Raw genomic sequence first — 12,329 nt, 5'->3', positions numbered from 1 at the left:
GAACTCACAGCATCAGCGGGGAGGCAGCAAGGTAGGGAAGGTGGACAAAGCTGTCTCTCCAGCACAGCAAGGCAGCGTGGTAGTAAGACCCCCCATGACCCTCCCAACCTGCACCTTCTTGGTGATTCCTCTTCTAATGTGCTATTCTAGCCAGGCTGACCCCACTCACTGTACTCCACACCCGTGGCCTCCCGAGCAAATGCTCCTGCCACCAAATCCTTGCTGGTGTTATTTCTCCTGCTTGGAATTGAGTTGTGATGAGTAGAGATAGTTGAGTAAAATCTGACCAACTGGTTTAGGTTGAGTTCTGTTCCATGCATTTGGTTTGGGTTGAACTGAGCTAGTTGAGCTCGATTAGGAGAGGGTTGAAAGGAGATGAGTCAAGCGCCATTACGTTGAGGTATGTTAAGTTGAGCTAAGGAAAGTTGAGCTGAGTGGAGGGGAAAGAGCTGAAGAAGCAATTCCCCAGCCCAGGTCTTCTACCAACTTGCTCTGTAACTATGGACAAGCCTCCCACCTGAAAAACGAGGATTCCAAGAAGCAAGAGCTCCCAACTCAGGGTGGCTTCTCTTTCCATCCTGTCCCTCGTTTACTGTCAGACGTGAGTCTTCCTTGGGCTGGAAAGTGGACATGGGCCTTGGGACAGTTTCCTGATTTTTATCAGTATCCCCCTTCAAGGTCAGAGGAGCAAATTATCATGATGTCTGGAGAGTATAGATCCTCAGGAGTCAAGAGACTTCCTGTCTCCAGGTCTGATATTCTCCCCATCTCCATAACTCCTCCACATTCCCCGACAGAGGGGCCACCAGCCTCTTCTTGGGTCCCAGAGGCAGGGAGACAGCCCCTCCAGGTTTGCAGTTCCATCTAGTGGTGGCAAAAGTCTAAGGCATCAGCACTCAGACTCTGGCTCATAGGCCTGTCTCCTGGACCAATCAGGCTCCCTTTCTAAGATGTCTGTGAGGGGAGGGGCTCGGTATAAAGTGAGTTCTTCTAAAGGTGGCTTTCCTTACCAGCACAACTCCTAGTGCCAGGACGTGTCACTTGTCACTGTTGTCACTGCCCACGCTGGTCAAGGTTGAGTGGACTAATTCCAGAAATGCATCTGCCACTTCCTGAGCAGACCCTGGGGTAACTGGGAAAAGAGGTCAAGTTTATCACCGCTCCACCCTCATTGTTTCACCCTCTCCCCTTCCTGGCTGCACTGCAGACTCTCTCTGCCCAGGATGGTCCTGGTCCCGGCTGAACAATGCTTTTCTAGGGACTAAGGACACCCCTTCTCTTCTTGGGCCTCAGTTTGCACAGCTATGGAGTGGAGGATGGGGCTAAATTGTCTTTGAGATGGTCCAGACTCAGGCACTCCCTACCCTGTTCCCTCTCACCTGCAACTCTTCTACCATAGAAATCTCTATACTGGTCCCTGCCTTTTGTGGTCCGTCCCAAGGACCTCCCCAGCCATGGTGATCTGCATCAATACTCCAAACCTGCCACCTGTTCAGTTCCCACAGGAAAGGAGACAGACCCAGGTGCCACCTGCACACCCATGCAGTCCGGCACCAAAGGCTAGAAACAAAGTCACAGCTTACTCCATGGGGAGCTGGTGTCCCCAGGCAGGTAAAGGATCTCTCCTAGGGCCACCACACGGATTAAAGGCAAAAATCATATCTAAAATTTGAGTTTCCTGACATCCAATCCAATGTCTCCATTTCTGTCAAGAGTCTTCCCAATCAAAACACAATAATTGAGCATCAACTGTATACCAGGCCTTGCTAGGCACTGGGAATATCAAGGTGAGAGGAATTTGGCCCACACCACTGAGAAATTTCAAGTTCCTAGAAAGAGACTGAGTCATTTTTTCATTCAACAAACACACAAGCGCCTATTTTGACCAGGTCAAAAGACCAGCTCAGCTCCAAAAGCTGGTTCCACTCCTCCCATGGCATCGATCCTGTGGTGGGGATGAGGCCCGGTGGTTGGGCAGGCCACCCACCTCCTTCCGAAGGGACCAGCAGGCATGAGCTCATGTCTGCAGAGCCCTATAGCTCTCAGAGCAGGCTCTGAACACAAGGCCTCCTTGTGATGCCGAGCGGTGCAGTGGGGGCCGCTGGCCCTGAAGCCCTGGGCGCTCTGGGCCTGTCAGCAGACATTCCCACAGCCCAGGGTGCTAGGCTTTGATATGGCATTAATGCGCTAATATCTTAATCCGGCCACCACCCGCCAGCTGCCTGGCCACACAGCGGGGCCCTGGGGACGGGGTTTCCAAATTACATTATTGAATGTTTACCTAGTGAGCAATCCAAAGAGTGTTTAACACTGGCTGAGGGCTGTGCATGTGCCCAGGGCGGCCCCACACCCACAGCCCGCACGCACACCACACACTCACACTGTGCAGAGGCGCAGACACGCGCACGCACAGAGCCATGCATACGGCACAGCCCTGAGAAACACATGTGCATGCACACACGCGCCCCACACGTCACCGACACAGAGAGCCCCCTCAGACCCACACCTCATCCTCACATGTCCATTCCACGTGCATTCACCTAACCCTCACAGCTGCCTCACCAGGGCACCTGCCTTTCTCGCAGCTCCCCCATCACCTTGGAGGAGACGCCTGATAGCTAATCCTGGGAATGGGTGGTGGCAGGACTTTGTCCCTGTGCATGGCTTGGAAAGTCACTGATGCAAAGGCCTTGGAAGTAAGAATCTGGCCTCGCCAAGCTCCCTGTCCCTATTTCCAAGTTCAAAGACTCGTCCAGCCCCAGCTGATGGTGCTATTAATTCAACATGAAGATGACACTGGACGCCTGGTCCTCTTTTCCTGCTGGGGTCCCTACCCCCTGCACCTGTTGCTCCAGCTAAGCATTCTCCCTTTTCCAAGTCACTGTACCTGCTATTCTTGCTGCTTGGAATGCCCTCCTCCCCCACATCCAAAAGTCCAAATTACTCAGTCTTCAAGGTGAGCTCCCTGCTCCTCTGTGGGAAGCCCTCCTTTCTCTGCCAGCGGAGGGGAGGCTGCTGTCCTCCAGGGTTCCCCACTTAGAGCCCTGACTTAGGGCACAGAGCAGGCACTGCCTGACACAGGATGGGAATAACACCTACCTCATGAGGCCGTGACGAGAACTCACTAAGTCAAAGGTATTCACTCAGTGAAAGCTATTCCTTGGTGTTCATTATTAGATAATGATGACATTGATGATGGCAATGACAATGAGCATGTTTCCCAACTAATATCAGCTATGACAAGCAACAAGAAGCATGCCCAATATCCCCCTCCAGCCATCAGTGGGAACTCTGTGTTGGTTGAGTGAGTTACTGCCTGTTTGGCACTTTTGTAACCAATGAATTTTTTCCAGAAATACCCCCATTGAGAGGGAAGTCTGAAAAATTCACTGAACTAAGCAGAAGTGTCCCTCGGTCTACCTACTTGTGGCTCTGCCACAATACTCTGACCTCAGTAGGGCCATTACTTTTTCGGGGGCTGTTTGCTCATTTGTCATATGAAGAGGTTGATCCGTGGGATCTCTAGTATCTTCCAGCTCTGAAGTTCTGGAAAAGCACAAGCCATGACCTGGCTAGAACTATCATTTGACTGAAAAACAGGAGAACTCAGCAGAAGTGGTTGGAACTTTCTGAGAAGGAGAAGAGTAGAGAGAATAGGGGGCGGGCATCCACTGTGGCCAGCAAAGGCTGGATCTCATATGGATAACTCAGGCAGCAGTGAGCAGACTGATTTAGGTGGGACAGAGGATTGGAACAAGGAGCGTGATGGACAGATAAGACCAGGCAAGTAAGCAGGGGCTGCTATATTATAGCCCTGTGTGCTAAGCTGATGGTGTATCTTGTAGATGAGCACATTCTTTAACTTAATGATCAGCAGGGTCACCTATGGCAATTGCTAAAAATTCAGCATTCTAGATTCTCTCCTGGCTCTGGTTTAGATCAGGTGTCCCTCAAAAGCTCATGTGTAACACAATGCAGAAGGTTTAGAGGTGAAATGATTGGGTTATGAGACCCTTAACCCAATGAGTAAATTAATTCCCTGATAGAGATTAACTGAGTGGTTACTATAGGCATATGGGGTGTAGCTGGAGGAGGTGGGTCCCTGGGGACATGCCTTTGGGGTATATATTTTGCCTTGTTGAGCACAGCCCTCTCTCTCTCTCTCTCTCTCTCTCTGGTGTGATATTGAACAGATTCCTTCCACCACACTCTTCTGCCATGATGTTCTGCCTGACCTCAAACCCTCAGGAATGGAAGTGGCTGTCTGTGGACTGGGACCTCTGAGGCCATATACCCCCAAATAAACTTTTGCTCCTCTAATTGTTCTTGTCAAGTCTTTTGACCACAGCAGCGAAAAAGCTGAGTCAAACACCTCCCCAGCCCTATTGAGACAGAGCCTTGAGGAATCTATATTTCTATTAAGGGCTCTAGGTGATTCTTTCGAATCAGGAAAGTTTAGAAAACATAACCAGGGGAATTGCCAGGTCACTGACAGTATTGTACATGGGTGGGACACTTCTGTGTGCTCATCACAGAAAGCGGACAAGGGCCATGGTGAGGGGCAGGGGCTCAGCCTCAGGTTGCCTGGGTTTGAGTCCTGCCTACTTCACTTCTGAGCCTTGGGGCCTTGGCAAGTAACCCAACCTTTCTTCATCTTCCCATCTGCAAAATGGGAACCATCCCAGTGCCTCCCTTAAAGGTTGGCCATGTAGATTGAACAAGCTAATGTGAGCATGACCCGGATGAGGAACGGGGAGGTGGATGTGCCACTAACCCAGGTATATGGGAGTAGAGGAGCTGCCTTTGAGCAGAGAGACCAGTCAGGAAGAAGGTAACTGGCCAAGGGAAGAGCTCACCGTCGGCCTTTGGCTTCCACAGACTGGCCTTCATGGTCCAAGGTTTCATGCTTCTCCATCATTCCCCCAGTGAGTTGGCTGCATACCTACCATGTGCTGGGGGCACTCGGTGCTGGAGATTCAGATCAGAACCCGACAGACATCATCCTTCTCTTTACCGATTTTACATTCTAGAGACAAAGGTCTAAAATAATGGGCAAAGAAACTAAAATATTTCTAGGTTCTACAAGTGATATAAAGGAAACCAACAGAAGAGTGACCAGAGAAGACTTCTCTAGAAGTGGCATTGCTCAGGGAGTTAGCCTTAGGAAAAATGAGAGACAGCTGTGGCAGACAGAAGGCAGAGTGTGCAATGCCCCCACCCCTGGAGGAAAGTCACTTGGCTTCCTACAGGTGCTGAAAAGGGACCCGTCGAGCTGGGGTAGGTGAGTGAGGGGGAAAATGGTGGCAAGGTTGACAGGAGCCATGTCACACAGGATCTTCTAGGCCATGGTCAGAAATCTGGATTTTATTTAAGTGCAATGAAGAGATTTTAAGCTGAGGAGTGACATGATTTGATTTATATGCTAAGAAAATCCGCCCAGCAGCTGTGTGGGGAACGGATGGCAGGGGGTGAGAGAGGAAGCAGGAGACCGACTAGAAAGCTATTAATCCAGGAGGGTGGCAGAGGGGAGGCAAGGAGAAGGAGACAGATTCAAGAGGCTTTCTGGTGCAGAACTGACCAGACTTGTAGATTGATCGGCTGCAGGAGAACAAAGAAATGGGAGGTTGGGGATCCAGCTAGGTTTCTGGCTCTCAACACTGGGTGCGTGGCAGTGCCAGTTCAGAGTCAGGGAGCCCGGGAAGGCTGCATGGTGCCCTGCTCTTTTCTGGCACATGACCCATGAGATCCCCCAGAACAGAGAAAGACTTATATAAGGCTTGCTCCGGCACTTGGAGTCCTGCCCCCTCTTGCACAGGTCTGGGTTTCTCAGACCTCCCTGCTAAGAGCTGATCTCAGGAAAGAACAGGATAGTAATTATGTGCCCCTTTATTACAAGAAATTCCCTCGAGGAATTTGCATAGGGTCCATGTTTAAGAATAAGATGTCCAAAGCCAGATTACCTGGATTCAAATCCCAGCTCTGCTGCTTCCCCACTGTGTGAGCCCAGCAAGTTATTTACCTTGTGCCTCTGTTTCCCCTTTAACATGGGATGAAATGGTGCGATCACCTCTTCCTAGAGCTGATGCTGATGCCATGCTCTGCTTATAAAGTCCTTAGAGTAGCACCTGGCCCAAAAGAGGAGTCAAGAAATGTGGGCAAGTGCTATTAAGTGATGCCAAATCAAAAAAAAAAAAAAAAAAAAGAATGGATGCAAAAACTTCAGAAAAAAATAACAATAAAAAAGTGATGCCAAATCTGTTTGTGGCTAACAATTGGCTGCCTGGCAACCATTTTCTGGGGAACTACAGAGTCCAGTGGCCAAAATTCTGACTTCTGCAAGTCTGGGTCCCTCACCTGCCTCTCCCACTTAGTAGATGCATGGCTTTGAGTGAGTTATCACTCCAAGGTTCAAGTTATCTCTGCTCTGTCTGCATCCGAGGCTTGGGGAGAGATTCTGTGCCTGTTGGTTCCACACATGGGAGCACAGGTCAGTAACCTGTCCTGGACAGAATCTATAGGACAGGGCCTTGGGGGAAGGAGCCTACCTGGAGCTGTGGGAATCAGGATCTCTCTGTTGAAATTCTTTGCAGGCCCAGGACCAAGCCTGACTGTCCTTTGGGGATAATGACAATGAGGTTGCAAATGCTTCCCTTCCTTTGTTAGACCTTTGCAGAATGCTGTGACATCCCATGATCTCCAGGGATAAGAACACTGTGGTTTAGAGATGCCCACAGTGCCACACCGCTGGTAGCGGGACCTAGACCCCATGTTCTAACAGTTGGCCGGAAGCACTGTCCCCAACACCACAGCCCTGTTGGAAACTGAGGCCCTATTCTCAGCTCTCCTCTCTGCTTTCTCTTTGCCTTCTCCCAAATCTTCTTTTTCTCAGACATTCGGAGATGCTTCTGGGTCTGCAGACCTAGAAAAGACTCCTCTTCTGTGGGTGCCCCTCCCAGAAGCTCCTGCCTGGTTGTGCCCACTCCCCACCGCTTTCCACAATGGGCCATGGCTGACATTCATTTCTCAGGAGTTTTCCAGGCTCCAGTCAATTCCAATTTAGCTCTCAGAAGAGAAATGAAAAAAATAAAAATAAAAACATTCTCCTTCCACCAACCACACATTTTCAAACCCACTCCCCAGCCATAAATGACTTAATTTGGACTCTTTTACAAGCAACTTGTCCTTAAAATGGATTGGAGAAGATAAGATGCACAAGGGTCCCTTGAGAGACTGACCAAATCCCAAGAAGTAGGACAGGGATCACTGGCCACTGTCCTCTTCTGCCTCTCCCTGCCTAGGGCACTCGGGCTCAGGGGCAGGGCACAGCTAGGCAGAGTCCTGGCCTGGGAGTCAGCAGACTCATGCTCCCGTCCTGAATCTGCCCTTTGTGTCTCAGTTTCTCCATCTATAAAGTGGTTTGTACTAGATGATGCGTAAGGTCTTGTCCTATTCTAAAGGGCATGCTGTCTAGTGTTAGGATACAGGCCATGTGGAAGTGGGAAGGAATAAAAGTCCATGACGGGTACTGGACTGGCATGAAACATGCAGAGGAAACTGCCTATGGTCCTCTGGTCAGATTAGCCCTATAGGGAAAGGAAATGGCAAATCAACTTTCCCTGGTCTACTTAAAACCCTTCAATGGCTCCCCATTGTTGTCTGGCAAAATAAGAGCCAACTCTTTTCCATAGCTTCCAGGGTTATCCAGCACTAAAGCACCCTCCAGCACCCTGCACCCTGCTCTCCATGGTGCACTTCATGGTCCTGTAAACACCAAAGTTCACAGTTTCATTTGTGTATGGGTTCCCCTCTGCCCTCTGGCCTCGCTGCCTTCCAGCGTCTCCTCCTGGGAGCAATTGCCTGGGGGAAGCCCTCTGATCCCCAGGCTGGTCTCCACCACTGGGCTCACCTCCTGGCTATGGCTGGTTGTTTGCAATTGGTTTTTCTCCCTTCCTCAACCAGAGCCTTTCCCATTCGGGTCCAGGATGGGGATTTTTCCATGGCCTGGGATAGAGTAGGTTCTCAGTGAACCTTTATGGGAATGAGAAGATGTGGAGACCCAGGAGGGAGGAGGAAAAGCTATCCAGACAAGGCTATCTGCAAGGGGAGAGAGAACCAGGGGTTGAAAAAGTAGAGCAAGGTGAAGCAGAAAAGTTCCTCCACCCTCACCTGGTCCCCCTTTATAGATGTTGGAGCTAAATAACCTTACCAGTGTTACACTGCTAGGAAAGTTTGAGAACCCGGATGCTATCTCCAAAACTCCTTCTTTCTTCTTCCCTAAAGGATAAAAAGGTGGGAATCAAAAACCTCAGAGTTCTAGGATATTCTAGCAAAAAGCATTCTCTCTTTAACCCAAGCAGATCTGCACTGAACGACAGGGAGGGAGAGAGATAGCCCCATTCCGTGGATGAGGAGGTGGAAGCCCAGGAAAGTTAAGCTACTTGCCCCTGATCTCACTGCACACGAGGGCAAAGGGCAGCATTTAAAGGAGGAGGAATGCTTTAAAATAATACTGGCATCTAAAAATAGTGCTCAGCCTGACCTGGCTGACTCAAAGGGGTCATGTTTTATGGCTGCCCCCCATCTGCTTTTCTGGGACGGTGCGGCTCAGCCTGCTCTGGTTATAGATTTTCCATGAGCTCGGCTCAGATTTCCCTGTCCCACTGGTGAGCCCGTGGGTCAGTGCCTAATTTTCCAACGTTTATCTTTCCCACTTGCAGTTTCCATGTAAACGCCCATGCATTCAGCCTATGCTGGATTTCTGACTCTGGGCCTGGAATTAGGGGTAACCAGGCAAGCATCACTTCCACAAGTCCCAGAAAACCAAGGAGCCATTCATTTGAATGTAGGATTACAGATTAAGCACATTTGATCTGTTTAATTTATTAATTTGGAGACTCCAGTGGAGATGTCCACTCTGCAGCTGGGATGTGAGGATTTGGGACCCAAAGGAAGGGTCAGGGCTGATGTGCCCATCCACAGCAATCAGTCTACTGTTTACCCCAAAGCCTGACCACAGAAAGAACCCAGGTTCCACAGTCCACACTGAGTTCCATCCTTTCTTGGATCTTGGATCTCATGTGATGGTCTCATCTCTCCTAAGCTCTTTGTCAGATATGCCCAGAGGCAGTGCAGTTACAATAGAATCACTAGCTGTGTCTCTCTGACCAACTCCTCTGCTTCCCCAGGTAAAAAGGCAAAGGAGTGAAAAAAATATAATGCCAGGATTGCAGGTTCTGCTCCTGGACCATTGCTCTGTAAGAACTGCTCCCTAAGACAGGAAGGCATTGACCAACCCTGGGTCAATTCTTTTTCCCAAACTTGGAAAGCAGATGCATGCTTCTGCCCCAACCCTCCTCTTCCACCAAGGAGTGGGCACATAAGTGGGAGATCACTGTGCAAGAGAGATCATAGAGTGTCCCAAGGAGACCACTCAAGGATGATTTGCAGTTGGGTAGGATCTACAATGAGCATGGTTAACTGAAATTTCGAGATGTTCAGTTTTGAACTAGAACATTAAATTATCTGAAATTTCTTGTTTCCTTCAAAATACCCCCAAAGTAACAGTGCAGTCCCTTGTGCTTGTAGCATTATTTCCACAATCACTAACTCATACCATTCTTTAAAGAGCCCTATTGTTCCCTTGTACAGATGAATAAACTGAAGCTCAGTGAAGAACAGTCAATTAGAAGAAGAAGAAGAAGAAGAAGAAGAAGAAGAAGAAGAAGAAGAAGAAGAAGAAGAAGAAGAAGAAGAAAAGAAGGAAGGAAGGAAGGAAGGAAGAAAGAAAAAAAAGAAAAGAAACAGCAGAGCTGAAACCAAAAACCAATCTCCTCCCCAGAAGCCACAGTTTCTCATGGTTGCCCTGGAAGATCCACCCGAGGCTGGAATTGGTTTGAAAGAGAACCTAGCCTGACTCCTGGATATGACTCAGTATTGGCTCATTTTCATTTTTTCTTCCATTATGGCTGAAGTGATCCCAGCCAGTCTCATGGCTCCAAAATACAAATCCACAGCCATAGACTCCAAATGAATCAACTTATGCACCTGTCTGTCATCTTCTACTGTCCTGTCCAACCTGATTTACCCTCAAATCCCACTGCTCCCCAATCTTCCAGCATCTCAGTCAACAGCTCCAGATTTCACTAAGAATCACCTTTGATTCCTCTGTCCCTCACGACCTTCATCTTATCCATCAAAATGCATTGTTCCTCAGAAAGGTATTCCAAATTCATCTACCTCTCCTGATCTCTACAGCCAACATATTAGTCCAGTGACCACCATCTTTCTCCTGGATTCTGCCATGCTTTCTGATAGGGTGCTCTGCTTCCACATGGCCCCACTTCATCCCCACGCTGTAGCCAGAGAAATTCTTATAAGTGTAGATCAGTTCAAGCCACACACCTGCTCAAAATCTTCAGTTGGCTCCCCACATCAATGAAAATATAATCCAACCTCTTTTTACTGGTCTATAAGACCCTACTTAATCTGGGCACCAGCTCCCTGGACTTTATCTCCTGGCCTGTGCCCTCATTTCCACACACCACCCATCCTGGCCTTCTTTCTGATCTTCAAACCCATTAAGCTTGGTCCAGCCCCAGGACATTTGTAGTAGCTGCCCCCTCTGCTTGAAATGCTCCCCTGGAGAATATCGAATGACCAGTTCTTTCTTATCATTGTGAATGCCTCTCCTCACTCAAAACTATCTCCCCAAATAGCCACTTCCCAGCCAATCAGAGATCCCCTGGCATCTGAATTCAGGGCATATCACATGTCCCTGGTGGCAAGCAGAGACCTGATCTGTCTTGTTCTCTGCTCTGACTTCCTGTAATCAGGTGTCCCTAGAACCAGAAACAAGGCTGGACCCAGGGCAGGTGCCAAGGGAAGAAATGGCTGAATGAATGAAGCTACTCACACCTCATAGTGTGAGACCTAAATGGAACCTTCCAAAGAATCAGTCCCCATTCCTCCCTCCCTGCCACATGAACATGTGCGTAATGTATTTACTACCCACAAGGAAAAACAAGGACTTGGGAATCAGACTCATTTTTACTAGTGACACAACTTTGGAGGATGTTTTTAATCCCTCTGAATTCCTCTCTTGCTTATTTGAAAAATGGAATTAATGATACTTATCTCATTGAAATAGTGCAAGGATTTCATATCTGTACATCACTAAGGAGTGCCTGTCACCAAGCTTGGGGTCTGTTGACTAGGTGACATCTGTCACATTTATCATCATTGCAGCCTCTCAGGTCCCCTGCCTAATTGAACAGGGGCAGTGACTTGCTCTCACCCTGTGGTCTTGTTCCTCAACTAATCTCCCACTCTGCATTGCTAGGAATTGAAGCTTTGAAGTGGGAAAGGACCAACATGGAGCCCTGATTCTACCCTTTATTGCTCTTTGATCTCAGGCAAGCTTGAGGTCCTCTCTGAGCTCCAGTCTCTCTTTTAAAATGGCGCCTATGACAGCGCTTACCTCCTAGAGGTGTCACAAAGACTAAATGAAGCCATTTGGGAAAGTGTCTAGCACCTGGTAATGTACAATGTCTGTGTTTGAAAAGTGACCATGGTGACTACCTGTTCATGCCCACCCCACCTGCACAAACTCACACAGGTGCACCTACAAACACACACACTACAAACCCTCTCTTGGCTGGGTCCGAGAGCTACCGATTTGAACTCTAGGGATGGAATCAATTAGAATTATTTTTAAAACCTCATCTGTTTTTATTTAACAGGAAGCTTCTGTTCAATGAGAGGCAGCATTAGTCAATGAAAAATCAAAGGCCCTGTATTTTGAGTCTCAGCTGTCAATGAAGGCTGAACAGAGGTTCCCAGACCCCACAGACCTCCCAGGCCTAGCTCCCATGTACATAGGCCCCTCTCCCTACAGCAGCCTTGTCCTGCCTCTGGGAGGGAAGGAGCTTGTCTGTCCCAGGCCAGAGGTCCCTCTCTGCTGGCCCTCAGCCAGGCCTCTCTGAGCACTGGACATCCCTCCCTGGGGATGTAATTACTACATATGCTTTTCTTTCTCCTGATTCCTGCCCAAATTGAGGACAAAATGACATATAAGTCATATTGAGGACAATATGATTTAGATCTGTGACTCCAGTGTCCAACCCAGGACCTGGTGCAAAAAAGGAATTAGATAAAAAAAATTATGGAAATAAATGATTGATGATTGAATACATGAGTAAAAGATTTAGTCGCACTAACAAGTAATATTTACTGTGCCACTTCTCATGAGCCAGGCATCATTTTAAGCTGGGCACTGACTTGTTAAGTCTTCATAAGAATGCCACAAAATAGACTCTTTTATTCAGCCTTCC

The sequence above is a fragment of the Ictidomys tridecemlineatus genome, chromosome 11 (genome assembly GCF_052094955.1).
Source record: "Ictidomys tridecemlineatus isolate mIctTri1 chromosome 11, mIctTri1.hap1, whole genome shotgun sequence".
NCBI lineage: Eukaryota > Metazoa > Chordata > Mammalia > Rodentia > Sciuridae > Ictidomys > Ictidomys tridecemlineatus.
This window is presented reverse-complemented; position numbering follows the sequence as displayed.